General features: G+C 39.0%; 1 protein-coding gene across 4 annotated transcripts in view; it reads left to right on the top strand.

The window, feature by feature from the left end:
- Positions 1-8,907: 8,907 nt before the first annotated feature.
- Positions 8,908-18,119, top strand: part of LOC126412234 (kinesin-like protein Klp61F) — a 298,109-nt gene continuing 288,897 nt past the window's right edge. The window contains exon 1 of one of the 4 annotated variants that reach the window (XM_050081728.1): positions 8,908-9,037. The gene's annotated coding sequence lies outside the window, so the exon portion shown is untranslated. Of the gene's footprint in view, positions 9,045-9,092; positions 9,203-9,251; positions 9,495-18,119 lie in introns of those variants that run through there. The other 3 variants (XM_050081745.1, XM_050081762.1, XM_050081753.1) reach the window with 3 other exon arrangements.

Below are 18,119 nucleotides of genomic sequence, written 5' to 3'. Positions count from 1 at the left end.
TTACATTTTCACTCAAACGGACAGTAAGATTGTGGTGACGTGAAAGCAGATTTTTCACCCACTCATATCCAGGCCTGTTGTCTTCAAACCTCTTTTCCACTCTTCCCCTTCGGTCCAAGTAGCTCTTTACAATATCCCTTATCTCACTTGTTGTTAATGGCTGACCCCATTCTGGACATTTAAATAATCCACTGACTAATGTCTTCTCTTCTTCTAAGCTCAAAACAGTTTGTCCAACTATTTTCAAAGGATTTTTGTTACTTAATTTCCTTGAAAGTGTACTAGGTGGTATACCATATTTCTTGGATGCATTCCTGAGTGATAATTTACATGCCTTGACATCACTGACAGCTTGCTGCAGGATTGTCTCGCTGTAGTTATGATAGCCAGCTGGCCCAATCTTCTTTTTGTATACCCATGGCATGTTCCAATTCACCCTGAAAAAATATGATTTTCTACATTTATGCCTGCAGCTAATGAATAACATAACCAAACCTAACCTAACTTTTCAAACATCATCACTCATAGTTGTCGTCCACATTCCAATGTCAGAGAACTGTATTATTATTACCAGAGTAGCTGTGCAACAGTTTGTTTACAAAGTTTTAGAAAAAAGGTAAAGTTTACACTTAAATACATTATTTTTTTTAAAAATCACATACCTCTTTGACGTGCGTCTCGCGGGCCCCGAGGAATCGTTTCATGACGTCATCAGTAAGGCTGAAAGCGTGACAGCGCTGCCTGGTGACTAGACCTGTAAACAACTCTGTTGACGTAAGTGATGTCACACGTTGGCCACAGCGTTTATACAGACTTGCCATCAGCTGTCGTTTTGGAACGTCAAATCAATCCAGATTGTTTGAATGAAGCTTCCATTAACATAATTAAATGTAGAAAGAAGGTTTGAATGCGAATAATCTGGATTATAGTGACATGATAAATCCGCAGCATAGTCAAAGTTACATATTAGAGTCGTACGTGATAACAACTGATAACAAATTATTGGTCGAAAGGCAAAACACATATTACGCATTGAGGACAATGTGTATAAATGTTTTTAACGCATTAACTGCAGCTTTCCAATGTAGGCTAACTACCACTGAGACGTTTGCAGCACGAATTTGTCTTTGAACCCATACCAGCAGTAGCAAATGCGGAAAAACAAATCAAATATGGTAAAGAATATGTAGTGGAACGCCCATTCCATTTTTCCAGTTTGTGTACGATATCTGTAAGTAATATGCATCAAAACACGTCGGATGATTGTTCATTTTCTAATATATGTTTTTTGGGGATGACCCAGTAGTTTTATTTTTTTATTATGAGAAATGCATTAAATGTGGGAAAGTGCATTTAAATACGCCGCAAACAAATATTAGGCAAAGCCACACGTTTGTCTGTTATCGCAACCGTTATTTCTCATTCGCTGTGTTCCACAACTGTCGACGAAATTATCGCTTTTCAACCTAATGTAGACCTCAGACTAAGCTACAAATAGTTATTACTCCAGCCAAGGTTTCTACGGAAAGGGGGGGGAGGGGGCGAAATCCAGTATACTGCTCTAGCCCAGATATGTGCTCTTGCCCAGTGTGTGTTACCGATATGCTTAAATTTTGATCACTGTTTTTCTGTAAACAAACAGCTATATGCCAATCACATCTCCCTGTATGTAGTTTCTCAAAAATCCAGTTTATGTGATCTTAAGATAAAAAGAGCTCAATGAGGGAATATTAATAGATCCAAGCAGTAAGCCTACTGACATCTCCAAATTGTAAGACTGCTATAAATGCAAGTCACTGATTGTCAGAGTGTATCAGTGGGACAAAACATTTGAAGTAAATCACAAAGCTTAGGTTAGTTCAACTATTACTTCTTAATGTAGTAGGCAGTCACAATTTTCTTCCGTATTTTGATGTACATACATACTACACAAGCAACCAAATGGTACCTGGTGGAGGGTACCTTGTACCACTACAAATCATTTTCTTTCCTGTTCCACTCGCAAACAGAGAGACGGAAGAAAGGCTATGTACCATCCGAACCCAGATTTCTCATGCCTTCTAAATTTTCTCAATAGTGTTGTACAAAAAGAACATTATTTTCCCTCCAGGGATTCTCATTATACTCACACATAGTTTGAAACTACTGGTAACCTATATAGCATGCAGACTCTGAGTTGCTTCAATGTGTTGCTTAAATCTGACCTGGATCTCAAACATTGGAGCAGTACTCATGAATGTGTCACATAATTGTTCTATACGGGTGGTGTAAGTGATCTTCCCCTCATTTCCAGTCACAAACTATATTCATCTTCCCAGAGGAAAGAAGTAACAACCCTGAAAGCTAGAAAGGTTTTTTTTTTTAAGTGCTGTTTTTCTCTCATACTTTATACAAGTCATTTCATAATTTTACAATGAGTACTGTCAGCTGTTCATATAATGGTAACATTAAAATCCTGTTAATTTGAACCTTAGTGTTAACATTAACTAGCAATTGCATTCGTGAGTCGAAACATTATGTTTAATTATATTTATAGAAGGAGAAGCTAATAAAATATTTTTTTTTACTTTGTATTTTTTTATTACCTTAGGATTTTCAGTTTTCTGCCTGATATCTAGCAGCAACCTGTTAAAGACTTTCAATCAGAATGTGATATTCCATTCTGAATCGTAGGCAGGGATGTATAGCCTACATGGACATTGTTTTTACTTCCAGTATTTTGCAAGTTCATTTCACTGAACAAAGTAAAATTACCCCTATTATGAACAACAAATACTTTTAGGGGGTAAATATGTTACATGTAAGTGAAAGACTCCGAAGGGCTCTGAAAAGACTTTTGTAAGAAGCTGCGCTATCAATTTTACACAATAATTTTACTCACATGGATAAAAAGTTTTGTTAACTTGCCACATCAGATTTGAATAAAATCGCAAGCTTTTCATAGCAGCCACCATCACCGTCACCAGTAATGGTACTGGTGTGGTGTACTGTAGCAGCACATTAAAAGTGAAACTTCCTGGCAGATTAAAACTGTGTGCCCGACCGAGACTCGAACTCGGGGCCTTTGCCTTTCGCGGGCAAGTGCTCTACCATCTGAGCTACCGAAGAACGACTCACGCTCGGTACTCACAGCTTTACTTCTGCCAGTATCTCGTCTCCTACCTTCCAAACTTTACAGAAGCTCTCCTGCGAACCTTGCAGAACTAGCACTCCTGAAAGAAAGGATATAGCGGAGACAGCCACAGCCTGGGGGATGTTTCTCATTCTGGAAACATTAAAAGTGTTTCAATTGAATTGATTCTGCATTATTTCTCTTGCTCATGTCCTTGACATTAATGCTACCAAGTTGTGTTCTTGTGCAGTAATTAGTTTCCATGTAATAACATGTTAAATATAGAAAGTTTAACTGTAACCAAGCAGTAGTTTTCTTTGATGACAATATCAGTTCCAGTGCACAACTGAATTTCAAAATCTGTCTTGTGGGGTGAAAATCCATTACTGCTGCTATCTTGTGCTGACAATGAGATGACTTTCATAGAAATACTGAATTATTTCATTTGTAATACAGTTTCATAGTTTTTGTAGTTGCTCATGACTTTTACACTTGCATGCAATATATGTAGCATCAGCATACAGAACTATCCTTGAATTTGGGGAGCAGTATTTTGTCATTTACATAAATCGACAAAAGAAAGTATCCCAGTACAAAGTCCTGGGTACCCTGTATTACATGTCAGTAATTTTAGATCAGTGTATGCCACTCGCCATTCTTAAGAGTGAAAACTGATTTGTGTTAGATAAGGTTTTATTAAACTGTGAACAATTATCAGCATTATTACCCAGCCATTTTCCCAGAGTATTTACTATCTCTCTCTACAAGCAATTGATAGAGATTAGCTTTCCCGTCTATAGCTTATCGCAGAAAGTTCAGTAACACCTTCAACATGTAAGGAATTGAGCACCAACTATTGGCACTTTTGCAACATCACCATAAGGTTTGATATCTCTACTGAAAGACGAGCAGAAATTTTTTGTTAGTTGGTGCATAATAAGGTTCTTTTTTGGTATACCAGTGCTCAGTAATAACTGAAACATCTGGTTTATTAAAACATGCTATTATGTCCAAATCATTGTGCTTACTTCCTAGGCTCATAAAGTTTTGGAAGATGATCTTTGTTCGCAGGAGGCTCGTAAAGTTTTGGAAGATGATCTTTGGTCGCAGGTTGCATTGTCACCACATGTTTTTTCTTTTTTTTTGTTTGTAACCATAAGTATCCTCATTAAGTAAATCAGATGTACTTGTCAAACTGGGAAGAGGACACAAAAAGATCACACATGTACAAAATAATAATAAAAGGAAAGATTCAAAACGAGTTTCTTACAGCAAAATGTAAAACTTAATTGTTTTTGGATATATTACTTACTTATATCCTTCATTCAAAAACTTAAGAAGGCTGTTAGTTTAGTGTCTTCAAGGCATAATGCTGTTTCACTGAGCATCGCAACAATCAAGCCTGAGATAGTAGTGTACTATGATACTACCTATGAAGAAATTGATGCACTGGATGCGAAGTGCACTGTTTAGGTTACCCAGCAGGTGTTCCAGAAGATGGCCCTTCACTATTCTATAGCACCATGAATATTTGTGTGGTATATACATTAGTGATATATTCATCACTGACAGAAAATTTAATAATCACAATTTTCCTTCAAGTTTCTGAAATGGCAGTTGATGAGATCATATCTGAAGAGACAGCTATCAACCCACACTTTCAGCATGAAGTAGGACTACAATTACCAGAATTCTGAAATGTGGATCTAGTAAACCTAGAGTTGCTCTAGGGAAATAAGTAAGATGTGACATGTGTCCCAGATCAAAGATGAGAAAATGAAAGGTTGCTGTATTAGTTATAGCACACAAATATGCAGTGACTAAGAAGTGTGAAATGACTGTGTTCAAAGCTATGTAGACTTGTTTAATTCCTGGTTTAAGTCATTCACATTACTTCATTGCTGTGTTTCCTGCTGCCATCCATTAATACCAGAATGTCAACAACTACTTTGTTACTTTAAAATCTTCAACATGTTCACTGTGGCTGACACAAAGGTCAATAAGAGCTTTTAAGTGTCAGCTGCAGTGAATGTGCAAAACAAGAAAATTTTTGCTATTTAATTTAAAGTCCTATTCAGCTTCCTTTTTCAGGCGTGTTTATTTTTAAATATTAAAACTGATGAGAGTTTCATTACAAGACCCTTAATTTTGAAATCTGGATGACATCATCCCAGCACTGCAACAAAATATGCACCATACACAACAGGTTCAATGTAATCTCTCCTCTCCACAAATTTGCACCTCAGATGTGTTATATGTCATATATATGTTATACATCATATAATACTACAGTTAATTTTCCATATATCTGAGCAAAACGAGTTATTGTCTGTCCATATTTATCTCATCTAGGCATTGCATCTTTCCCTTAACTTCAGTGTGCTTTACAATAAAGTTTTCTGTGTAAATTACCTATTCTACAGCTAATGCTTGTGTAACCCAATGTGCCATTCAGGTGGGTTTACTGGTGTGTCAATATAATTGTCAGGTTTGGTTTGAAAGGGGTTCTTGAAATATATTCCCACATAAATTTTTATCTATTGTCGGTTGCAAAATATATTACACACTGTCAGTGCTATTTCAATGCAAAGATTTTAAATCATGCTGCGGAATATACCAATAACACAGTTGCAGCATACCTCAGAAATTTAATTTTAGTTGCTTGAACCAATGACAATTACGGACCAAGTCTTGCACTGCCCTGTTTTGTGTATTAACCCGTTGGCTGGCATGAAGGTGCTGGTGGTCACAGCAGATTGCTCTGCTGGGGCCAGCACTGATCTCATGGTAACAACCAGGTATCAGCAATTTTACACTTTAATCTTACCGAGGAAAAATATTTACTTATATTTGATATCCCTTACCATTTCAAGACAATTTTTCGGTTTGCGGTATTTTTATTTAAATGACTACAAAGTTATTCATGAATTCAGTTTTAGATACATATTTAACATAATATATTTAACTGTGTAAAGAATAATTCCTGAAACAGTAATTAGCATTCTAGCTGTATCTTTTTAGCCAAGGCTGTACAGATGCATATACTTCACACTAGTTCCTAAACGACTGCTTAATACATTGACTACCACACTGCTGACAGCAGAGCAGCACACTTAATGCTGTATTCCAGACCTAATCATGTCAGGGCCAAGAAATGCAGAAGATAATCTCTCAGGGAGTACTATAATCTAATAATGTAAACTTATAACTAAAAAGGCCATTTCCAATTATGTCTACCAAGCAAATTATGCTTTGAGTCAGTGATTTCTTTTGCCATAACTGACTAGTGAACACGCATGCCATAGGATGGTGAATATTTATACTTTGCCTGTGAGAAGCAGCTATGCACATAGTCCAATTTATGTTGAAACTATCACCTGGATATTTTCATTAAATTTGGTCTACTATAAGCAACATAATAAAGGAATCAGAAGAAAGACACACACAGATTTAATTTCTTTATTAACAATGCTCGGATTTCCACATCACCATGGAGGTACCAAGCTGGATGCGTTACTCGTTTTTTTACATGGCGAGTTTCCCCAGTAGGCCTATAAACTATGAAACAGACAAAAAAGCTACTTCTCGTTGTCTTCTCTTCCTTGGACTTTCACTTCAGAAACTCTGAAACATCCATTACAAAAACACATTACACCACTCACAAACCTGGATTCAGTCACTGCAATTCATATCTATTTTACTGTCAAAAATACTGACTATGATCAATGATTAATTGTGAATATTCAAAAGTTTTCAAATGTGCAGGTTACTGTTAGAATACAGTTACCACACAATTTTTGATCAGGAAAAAGTTACGATGATTGCAACTTAAATACCAAAGCCATTTGTTATGAGAATACGCCGTTACCACAAATAATCCACATAGATGCATTGAAAGAAACTTTACTGAGTAACATAATGCATCAGAATACAATAGGCACAAAGAATGAAATTTCTGTAGATTTACCATACATTTTACTTTTCTTGCGCATGATAAGATTACTAACGGAAGTTACTTACCGTCCATTGTCTGGAATATAAACTATCCTTTCTCGTCTGCAAACACGTGCTTTTGCAGCAAGTATTATCAATTTTTTTCCGTGATTGAAAAGCTTTAACGCACACAAATCCCGCCATCATACACAAATCCACAAGGCATCAGCATGCCATTTTCAAAGGATATCCGCGTTTCGAAAACTACCAGCGATATTGGCTTGCATGAGAGACGACGTCATGCCATGATATGACGTCATGATTCCTCGGGGCCCGCGAGACGCTTCTGGCATCAGCATGCCATGTTCAAAAAATATCCGCGTTTCGAAAACTACCAGCGATATTGGCTTGCATGAGAGACGACGTCATGCCATGATATGACGTCATGATTCCTCGGGGCCCGCGAGACGCTTCTTACCTCTTTGACACATACAATTTTTATATCACTGGAACAACTAATATCTGTGGTAACTCTAGAGGGTGGCTTCCATTAGTTACACCAAAGTATAACTCCACAGCAAAGATAATTTGTTGAAATGGATGCTGTGTTCCATTTCACCCCAGTAGTTCCAAAACACCCCAAGTGACGGTAGCAATCGAATGGCGCAACAAAGTAGAGCCAAGTTCAACTTTTTGTGGCGTGGCAAAAGTTGCGCTTCTTAAATGGCGCCACCGAAAACTAGGAGTTCACACATGCAACTACAAAGCAACTGCAGTTCGCCATTCGCAGTGGTGATACTTTTGTTGGCTGTGTGAACACGGCTTAATACGACACGAAAATATGACGCTTTTGGCCTCAGTACTGTAATTCCCTTTTGGTTATACACTTAGAATAACCGAGAAGAGAAGTATGTGCCATGAAAAGCGTGCATCCTTAATCAATTTCTTATCACTTTCATTGTGTTTGTGTCGATAATTGATAAAGCCGGAACTCCAAAAGCAATGATTGATAATTTAGAGGCACCGATTTGTATTCGGTGCATTTTCAAGACAAATGCAAATTTTAAATGTTCAAGTTTGCAAGAAACTTACCTTATTTCCTGTGGTGTCCCATAGATGTACGCAGGGATGATATAAGCAAGCCAGCTGTAACAAAGTGAAAGACTCGTTAAATTAGGAAGGAAAAGATCTGAATTTAACATTGTCAGCCCCATTGTAGTTTACACATGTGCTTTGTTTTTAAATTGTACCTACCATGTGACATTCAGTGTGTCAAATAACAGCAATTTACAGGGTAACAGAACAACACAGTGGTTAATGTAATGATCTAAATAGCCTGGACTTAGATATGGAACTTTGCTTTAACACATATGTAACCCTTTTAGTACTTATAATTTAACCACTGTAACAGATGTTCCACACATTTTACTGAAGATTTAATTAACTACATGTTGTTACATTACTTTTATATTTAATTATTGATTTTTAAAAGATTAGTCCCCATTTCCAGGATATTTCTTGCCAGGAGTTTTTAGTTACTAGGGAATAACCAAACAATGAAAGCCAAGTATCTTGCTCACCTCCAGAGAGGTCCTCGCGTTGGAGTGATAGGAAATCTAAAGTCAGATCACAGAAATAAAGCCATACCATAATACTTTACATTGCATAAAAATTTGAAGTATATATATGAAAATAGTGCTTTTTAAGTCCACTTTTGAATGTAATGTGATTTGTTTAAACTTTAGACTACAATCAGAACGATTAGTACACCCGTAAGCGACGCAAGGCGGCATTTTTTTTATCAAAACACTTCACAACTACACGGAATCAAAACACCAGAAGCGAATGTTTTGGGGTAGCTAACATGGCGGATGTTCACATGGGTCGGCTGCAAGTTTGTGACGTCAGGACAATTCCTTGTTTGTATAAGTGTAAGATTATCTCTGTTCCCGCTGGTTATTTGAATTTCGTGGACAAACGGCTGTTCAGGAGGTGTCAAGTTTGTTGCAAACTTACTGTTATTTAAACCAACCTAATTTATACAGATCACTGTGTTTGTAATTGTAAAACAAAGAAATACTTAGACAGGCAATTGTATCACTGTAAAAGCCCAGCAGCCGACCGATGACGGCAGGGCAGTCGATTTTGTTTCATTTGGTATTCGTTTGCTGTTTTTACAATGAAGTAGTGTTAATGGGTTCTATTGTTACAGTGATATTGGTGAATTAGCTCCGGTTGGATACATTAACGGATATGTATGTTGCGAAATACATGATTTGTGGTGCTCCACAATTTACCCAATTTGACTGTTATAAACTGACGCAGCGGTGTACATCTTCTGCACACCTGTGTAAAAAATAACTTAAGTTCAGTATCTGGGGTAATGTGTGTTATTGTAAATCTTGATTGTGGCGACACGCAGGTCTCCAACGTAGTCCGATGTCTAAGAGTAGGTCGTGTTTATTTCCTAGGCTTTATAAGCAGTTTTACGAACTTTTTATTAGACCGCATGTTACAGATAAGTTCGATTCGAAATGTAATATTTTGCTGTCCGTGTCGTTTGTACATGTTTCCTGGTGTCAGTACTCGTATGTGTTGTGTTGCGTTGTATATTTTGAAAACATTTGAGAGTGATGCGAAAAATTCATTCTATATTGTCAATTGCATACATAATTTGTGGCGTTAAGAAACTTGCAACAATATGTTCGTTCAAAACCAATCATTTCATTATATACTAAAGTTCAGTTGTGTCTACGTAAATACATGTATAACGGTACAGGTATTTTTGAGAATTTTCGTTATTTATCATTGTGCGTAACAGTTGTTAGTAAATCGTTGTTTGAGTTACAGTTACTGTAAATATCTAACATCGTGTCACATTAGCTTTTCTATTAATAAGTGTGTGTAGCGGCTGCATTTGTCGTGAGTTAACGTGAATTTCGAATTTGTTTGTGATCGCAATTTTAAAGTTTCTGAGAAGTAGTAAATTTTATACGAGTATTTTCCCATGCGTGTGGCTATATCCACACCCTGCAAACCACTGTAAGTGCATGGCGGACGGCAATCCCATTGTATCAGTTATTAGTATTTATTCCCGTTCTGTTCGCTTAGGGAGACCGGTGTTCGCACTGGTAATTTGATATCGGCCTCATGATCCATAGGGGATCCTTCTTAATAAATATCTCGTTTTATTTGGTAGTTGGTACAATTCTTAAAACCAAATGGTAATGCTTTTAGCTTATCACACATAAATTAAATGAGAATCAGTACGCTTAAAGGTATTGTTTACGGTTAAAGATTGTGCAAGCCACAATGCTGCCGTACTGTGTGTGCTGTGCTTGGGCACAAGATGAGTTAGTCACTGTTCGTAAGCAAATTGAAATCACACTGGTTACTGTCAAATGATTGGAATGTGCTGTGAATGGGTGTGTTGCGATGGCTACTAATAAAGTTACCAGAGTTACCTCAAGTACTGTTCTGTGCTGTTCATACTGTCCTATCTGCAGGAAGTACACAATATATTACTACTTGCCCACTTGACTGTGAGTTTTATGTCAGTGGTAGGGATCAGGGTGTCAGCCCCATCGTCCTAACTGGGAAGTTTGAGGTATTATCTTCCAGTAAGATAATTTTCATCTGTGGGAAGTGTGCTGTGTCCCATGTCAAGTGGAGGTGAACACGAAAGAGTAGGGATCTATTAATCATAGGCAGTGCAAATATGTAACCAATAATGAGACCCCTTAGGAAAATGGCAGTAAGGGATGAGAAGGAACACCATGTGCTTTCAGTAGGTATGACTGGGGGCCTTTGTTGGGGAGACTATTATGGAACACACTGATGGAACAATGTGTAACCCACTGCAGATTATGGCACATGTTGGGACAAACGGGGTATGTTGTCTGGGCTCTGAGATGAGTCTTGAATCATTCAAGCGACTGGCAAAGAAGATTGAGAATTCCAGCCTTACTGGTGGAGTTTCAACAAAACTTAAAATTGGTTTGATTGTCCTCAGAATAGATTGTACCCCCGTGGTTTTCAGTTGAGTGGAAAGCTTGAATTAGAGTGTGTGTAGGTTCTGTGACAAACCAGGATGCAATTCCTAGACTGGCCCCATAGGGTTGAGAATTGTAGGGTCCCCCTAAATGTGTTAGGTGTGTACTACACATCAGAGGCTACTGCCCAAGTAGTTGACTGTGATAATTCATACAAAGGTTCTTTTAAATTAGGCGACTCCATGCAGTCCACATAATGATAGCTGCAGCAGACCTGAAAGTATTAATGTAATAATGTATTAATCTAATAATGTAATAAATGAAAGAAATGCCACCCCATGGCCAAAAGTATTATATTCCTAGTAGCTAACTATTGAAGAATTCGTAACAAATTGCCAGTGCTTTAATTTAAGTACTAGCAAAAAGCAGTGAAGCTTACATAGTACTGGGTACAGAAATCTCATTAAAACACTAAGTGAATAGCTGTAAGAATTTTGGGAGAAATTTTAAGGATCAGTATCAGAGGTGGGTGTACACTTACAGTAGGGTCCTTAATGACCACCACTCACCCCCTGATATCAGCAAAAACTTTAGAGGAGACTTCACTTTGCGTGTACAGGAATACCCCAGTCATACTGTCATTGGAGGAGACTAATCATACAACAGTCAATTGGGGTGGGTAGTTTTGTTGGTGGTGGATCTGAAAAGCCATCCTGCCTTCTTTGAAAATTGCCAAGAATAGATGTTCAGAACCACACTCATGCTGGAAATACATTGGATTTATCGGCTACATGTAGACCTGACCTCTTAAAAGGTGTCCACATTGAAATTGTGGTATGAGTCACTATAAAGTAGTTGCAGCAGCGACAATTGACAAAGAACAAAGGGCAAGTAACAAAAGTAGAAATATTTCTAACTTCAGTTAACAAGATAAAGAATCAGCTGTGTCTGAAGATTTTAGTTCAGGACAGGAGAATGTAGAGGAACTATAGTTAAAGTTTGAAAGAATATGTGACCATGCATTGGAGGGTTCAGTAGATACGTACCTAGTAGAAAGGTTCATGATGGGAGGAACCTCCATGTTATACAGTCACTGTAAAAAAACTTCTAAAGAGACAGAGACTACTGCATAATTGATGTAAAACAAAAGTAGATAGAGATATGCTGAAAGTAATATGTGTAACTGTCAAGATGGCTACACAGGAAACTTCAATGACTGTTATAGCAGAACATTACCAAAAGATATGTCACAAAACCCAAAGAAATTCTGGTCATATGTGAAGCTTATTAATGGGACCTAAGTTAGTATCCAGACATTGATGGCTAGCCTAGAAACAGAAATTGAAGGTAGTAATGCAAAGCTGAAATAGTTAACTGTTTTCAAATTTTCCATTAGAAAGGAACACACAGGAGTATAGCCCCAGTTTAATTCTCGTACCACTGCAGAGATAAGTGCAATAGATGTCAATGGCATTGAGAAACAGCTGATATTGTTAAAATTGAACAAAGCTCCCAAGATTCTATGCCAGAATTGTGTCTGTGTCAAAGTCCCTTTTACCCATAAGACACTGAAAATCCCTTGACTAAAAAAACTGTGCCTAGTAGTTGAAAAAAGCACATGTCACACACGTTTACAAGAAGGCCAGCAAAAGTATTCCACCAAAGAACTACCCAATATCGTTAATATCAAGTTGTGGAATTTTAGAATATATCCTGAGCTCAAATTCAATGTAGTTGAATAGCCCAACCTCCTCTATGACATACACCATGGATTCCAGAAACATCATTTGTGTGAAACCCAACTAGTACCTTTCTCACACGACATCCTTGAAAGCCTTGGTCAATACAATCAGATAACAGTGTTTCCTGATTTCTGAAAGGTATTTGACCAGGTACCACATATAAGCTTATTGAAAATGCTATTATACGGAATATTAAGCAAAGTTTGTGAGTGGCTTGAGTATTTTTTTGGTGGGGAGGACACATTATCGTGGATGGAGAGCCATCAACAGATGTAGAAGTAATTTGGGGAGTGCCCCAGTGAAATGTGTTACGCTAATGATATTGCGGACAATTTTTAACAGATGTTGCAGTTATGCATACTGAAATATTGGATTAGATTAGATATATTTTTTGCTTCAGTAGATCTGTAGTGTGAAAATCCTCCAGGATGTAAGAACATGTCAGAATTCTAGATGTGGGAACATCTCAAATTTATACAGTCTACAGTAGTATTTGACAAGAAATGAATACACAATGAACATGTGCAAAAGAAAACAGATATCCTAATGTACCTTCCACAGACCGCAAATGAAATGGCTCTCATGGGTGTGGAATAAGTCAGAAAACTAAAAAGTATTTCTGTTTAAAAGTTAACAGCGAAACTGTCACAAGACATGTAAATGTTTGGTATGTATAGAGGCATATATGATAATTCTTTGACTATTGTAACCATTCATCATGAAATACAAATATCATTTTACAACATTTACGTATGCTGACCACATTACGGTGTTGAGAAGTGAGATTATACACAGGGCTCAGATCGTTTCATGGTATTAGTACTAACCCCACACACACACACACACACACACACACACACACACACACACACACACACACACACCATTTGGTTCAGTTACGAAATTAAGCAATAGAGTAGGCGTAGTGGACTCCTCTTAAACATTTTATGCCTATTGGCAAGTTACTGAAGAATTGGATAAAAAAAGGAAGACTGTACTAATATTCAATCAGATCCTCATAAAATTTTAGAGCGGTGCAAAGCTTGGTAACTTACTATAAATACTCATAAATAAAAATTGTACGTCTCACAAAAACGAAAGAAATGTATCTTATTACTTCAATGAGTCACAGTTGAAATAAGTCAACTCATTCAACATGTATCAGAGTGTAACAATTTATAGGGATGTGAAACGGAACGACTGTGGTTCATTTGTAGAATACCAAGGCAATGCAGTTAATCTACAAAGGATATTTGTCACTTGTGCACCTGTTCTAGATGAAGTGTGTAGGATTCTTACCAGATAGGGGTAATAGGACATACAAGTGGTCACAGGTTGCACCCATGGGACATCATGCGGGTGCTGAAAGTACTGAACTGAAGGGCTTATGAAGATAGTTGCAAACTATCCCATGAAAGCCAATGTAGAGAAATTTGTAGAACCAAGTAATCTATAAATATACTACACCTCCTTACACAACACCCCCATAGGAAATGTAAAGACAAGATTATACTACTTACAGCACGCACAGAGGCGTTTGAGCAGTAATTCTTTTCACACTCCATATGTGAATGGAATGGGAAAAAGACCAAATGACTGATGTCTGTTTCTGTGGTATTACACAATCAGATTCCAGTAAACACTGTTTTTGCATTTTCATTGTATGACATATACATTTGAAACAGTTATTTCATGTAAATGCAGCCAAGTTCACAGTTATCCCCCTAAATGTGTGTTTTGCAAAGTTTCTTTAGTCACTAACGACAAATGCTGATGTGGCTCCTTCGAAAACGGCAGCTTGTGATCCATGTGTTAACGACTATTCTAGATGTGGGAACATCTCAAATTTATGCAGTCTACAGCAGTATTTGACAAGAAATAAGGTTACTGTTAATGAATTGAACTCTTGTAGTTGTCGATATTTTTGTTACTCGTAATGATGATGTATTGTCTTGACACAGACCTTATACACTAGTCTCCTGTTTGGGGTAGGCAGTTGCTGATTCACTGTAGATAAAAAATGTATTTCCTGTTGGTATGGCAGTGTGTTGAAAATTGGTCTCTTGGAATTGTTATACTCTGTTTTTGATTAAAAAGTAACAAAAGTAACCGAATGACGGGATATAGTTGTATCATTTTGTGGTAGTTAACAAAAGTTTGCAAGTTGTACATGTGGATATGAGGAAGTCATATCTCATCACATAGTGTTCTCTGTGAAATGATTCTGCATTACCGCTAATGCACATCCCTTCACTGAAGAGGAAACACACCCAGTACATGCAACTGAGAAAGGCTATTGAGTGAATAATTTCTTTTTTTAATACAGTTCTTTTACTGTTGCAAAGGCCAGTTGCAAGAGACAAGCTACCTGCTATTTTCCTAAAAGTTGGCGATAACTATATGTTTTTGCACAGACTAAGTTTTGTAAAACTATTCCTGTAGTCCCTCAAAGTGAGTGTGTTTTTACTTCACTGTTGTGTTTGTCATCTTTGCATTGTGATCATTGACGCTTATGTATTGGGCCTAGCTCACTGCCAAAGAGGTCAGGCCACCTGTTGGTCCGTCGTCTGTGCTGCTGGTTTCCCAGACTTGAATTTAGCTGATTGTCAGACTGCGTGATGCTTCATAGAACCATCAGGCAGTCTGTTTTATGCAATCCGTCATCATGGTGATGCCTGATTCCACATGCAAGGCCCTGGTCGGGTAGTCTCACCGTAAGCGCAAGGCAAGCCATAGAGTTCTCCCTTGCGGCACACAATGTGTACATCAGCTGTGTTCCCCCACACTGCAGACGTGTATTCTAGCACTGGTTGGATCAGTGCCAGATATAGCATAATTCCATAGTGTGGAGGAAGCGTTGATTGTGGATTTAATAGGGAGTAAATTACCTTCAGATGTGAGTGACCTTTCCCCCATGCCTCATAGATATGTGGCTTTGAGGTCAGATGCCTATCAAGAGTTACCCCTAGATACTTAGCCATGTGAGACCAGGGGATAGGGCCTCCCATGATTCGCAACAGCTGAAGGTCTATGGGCACTCTACATTGTGTTATTACGACCGACTGATTTTTAGTGGCATTGAACTTAAGGCGCCATTTCGTAGCTCAGGCTCCCAGAATACCGCATGCTTCCTGTAAGTGGTGGCGAATGACATCAGTCCTTCGGGAATGCGCCTGGAGTGCGGTGTCGTCTGCGTATAATGCTAGTGATACCCTATCTGTGTGTGGTACATCAGCCATATACAGGGAGTACAGCAGGGGGCCAACCCCTGCGGTACTCCTACATGAATCGGCCCATTAGTGGAGATACCATCTTTGGCATGAACATGAGAAGTCCAGTCATGGAGATGTGATGTGATGAGTCTCAGTAGTTGGTGTTCATGCTATGACTGTGCTAGAAGCTGAACTGCTCAGTGGGGATCAGCCCCTTCCTGTTCAAATGCTCCATGAGTTGTTTGATGTAAATTCTTTCGAATACTTTATCCAGAGCGGGGAGCAGAGTTATTGGCCTACAGTTTAGAGGAAGCCTCGCGTCTTTGCCTTGTTTGGGAATGGCAACCACCACTGTGTGTTTCCATGCAGAGAGATAGTTGCCAGTGCGCAGAACGTAATTGAAGGCATTTGGGATAGGCTGCAGTGCATCAGGTAGGAGATGTTTCAGCATAAGAGCTTCCACCTTGTCACAGATGCAGGTCTTCCTCATATTTAGGGAGCAAAGTTGGCTGTCAGTTTACTTCTCAGTGGCGGGTTCATTGGCATCAAGTGCATTTTCTGCAAGGAAAATATGCAGCCGTTGTACAATTTGTGTGTGCTCTTCATCTAGATCATCCTCTATCCGAGTGTAGTTTTTCGCAAAGTAATCAGCCAACATATTGGCCTTGGCATATAGGGCTTGCAGACAACCCCTCTGCCATCTTGCAGAGGAGGAAGATTGTGCTCCTTCCTTAGGATTTTTTTTGTTAGTCGCCAGGAAGAGCCATCTTTAACACAAAGCATGGCAATTTTGTGTGCCCGGTCGCAATTTCGGTGGGTTTCCACAGCCACCTTTATTTTGTGGGGCAACTGGTTTAGGTGGCGTTTTGGTGGCAGGATGGCATGTAATTTGCCATTCATGGAAAAGCCTATTCGTATCTGAAATGACCTGCAATATTTCAGGAGAGAGCAGGTGTGACCTGTCAAGAGGCCTTAGTGTGGCAGTGTCTACAGCCCGGTGAGTGTCCACTCTAAGCTGTCACACTGTCTTGTCTGTCCCGACGATATCTGGACCTGAGATGGCAGCAAGAGTGTCCTCTCTAAACTGTTCCCAATTTACCCTCCCTAGTTGCCGATGTCGTTTTGGTGGCTCCACACTGTCATGGCTCCTCTGTGTCGAGAGTGACTGGCAGATGGTGTGATGTCGAGCGCGTCAGGATGGTTCTGTGCATTGTTTGGGTAGTGCGTTGGGTTGTATGGCCCTAAAACTACTGCCATGTGCTGCTGAACTATGCTTAGTAAATTGCGAACATTATTGTTCGCTACTCTGGAGTACCAATAATCGTGTTTTGCATTAAAATTTCATGCAGTAGAAAGTTTATCGCCAAGCGACAGTAATGTTTCAAAATCTCTGGATTCTTGTGGTTTTCTAGGTGGCCGATACACTGAGATGGATGTAATGTGACCTGACATTGTTTCTACTGCAATAGCTGTGGCCTCAGTTGTTGCTAGTTGGGGGAGCTGTACAACATAGTGTTTGGGTGAGGTCTTAATGTAGATGGCAGTACCACCTCCAGCTGTAAGCCTGTCAGTACGGTGGCAAATGAAATTTGCCACCCACGTGTGGCTGGCAGATTTTAGGAAGGTTTCCTGGATGAGGCAGATGTCAATTGCCTCATCACGAAGGAACTGATGGAACTCTCCTTCCTGGGGACATATGCTGTATGCATTCCATGTGCATACAGTTAGGCCACGAACCGTATTATGCATGGTGCGCCTGTGTTGCCTGTTGATGGTAGGCCACAAGTGGCGTTTGCACTGCCGTCGCAAGGAGCGTGGGAAGAGTCTGGAGCAATTCTTTGATGGTTTTTAGAAGAGAGCAGAGCTCATCTCTTAAATCGTTGTGGTTTGCACCAGTTTCCTCATTTGCAGAGGTATTTATGTTTCGCAGGTGTCTATCATGCCTTGTTTGGCAGCCGAGCACTCCCTATTCGGTCCGCACCCACTTGTGACTTCAGAAGTGAGGAAGGCAGCTGGATGTTCCCTATTCAGTCCGCGCCCGCTAACGATTTCCTTAGCGGAGGTTTGTGCGACATTCATTCCAGCCCACTGGCCAGCGTGATTCACGTCGGCGCGCGTGCCATGACCG

The sequence above is a fragment of the Schistocerca serialis genome, chromosome 1, assembly GCF_023864345.2.
Source record: "Schistocerca serialis cubense isolate TAMUIC-IGC-003099 chromosome 1, iqSchSeri2.2, whole genome shotgun sequence".
NCBI lineage: Eukaryota > Metazoa > Arthropoda > Insecta > Orthoptera > Acrididae > Schistocerca > Schistocerca serialis.
Note: the sequence above shows the minus strand (reverse complement) of the source record. Positions and strands in the feature narration are given on the sequence as shown.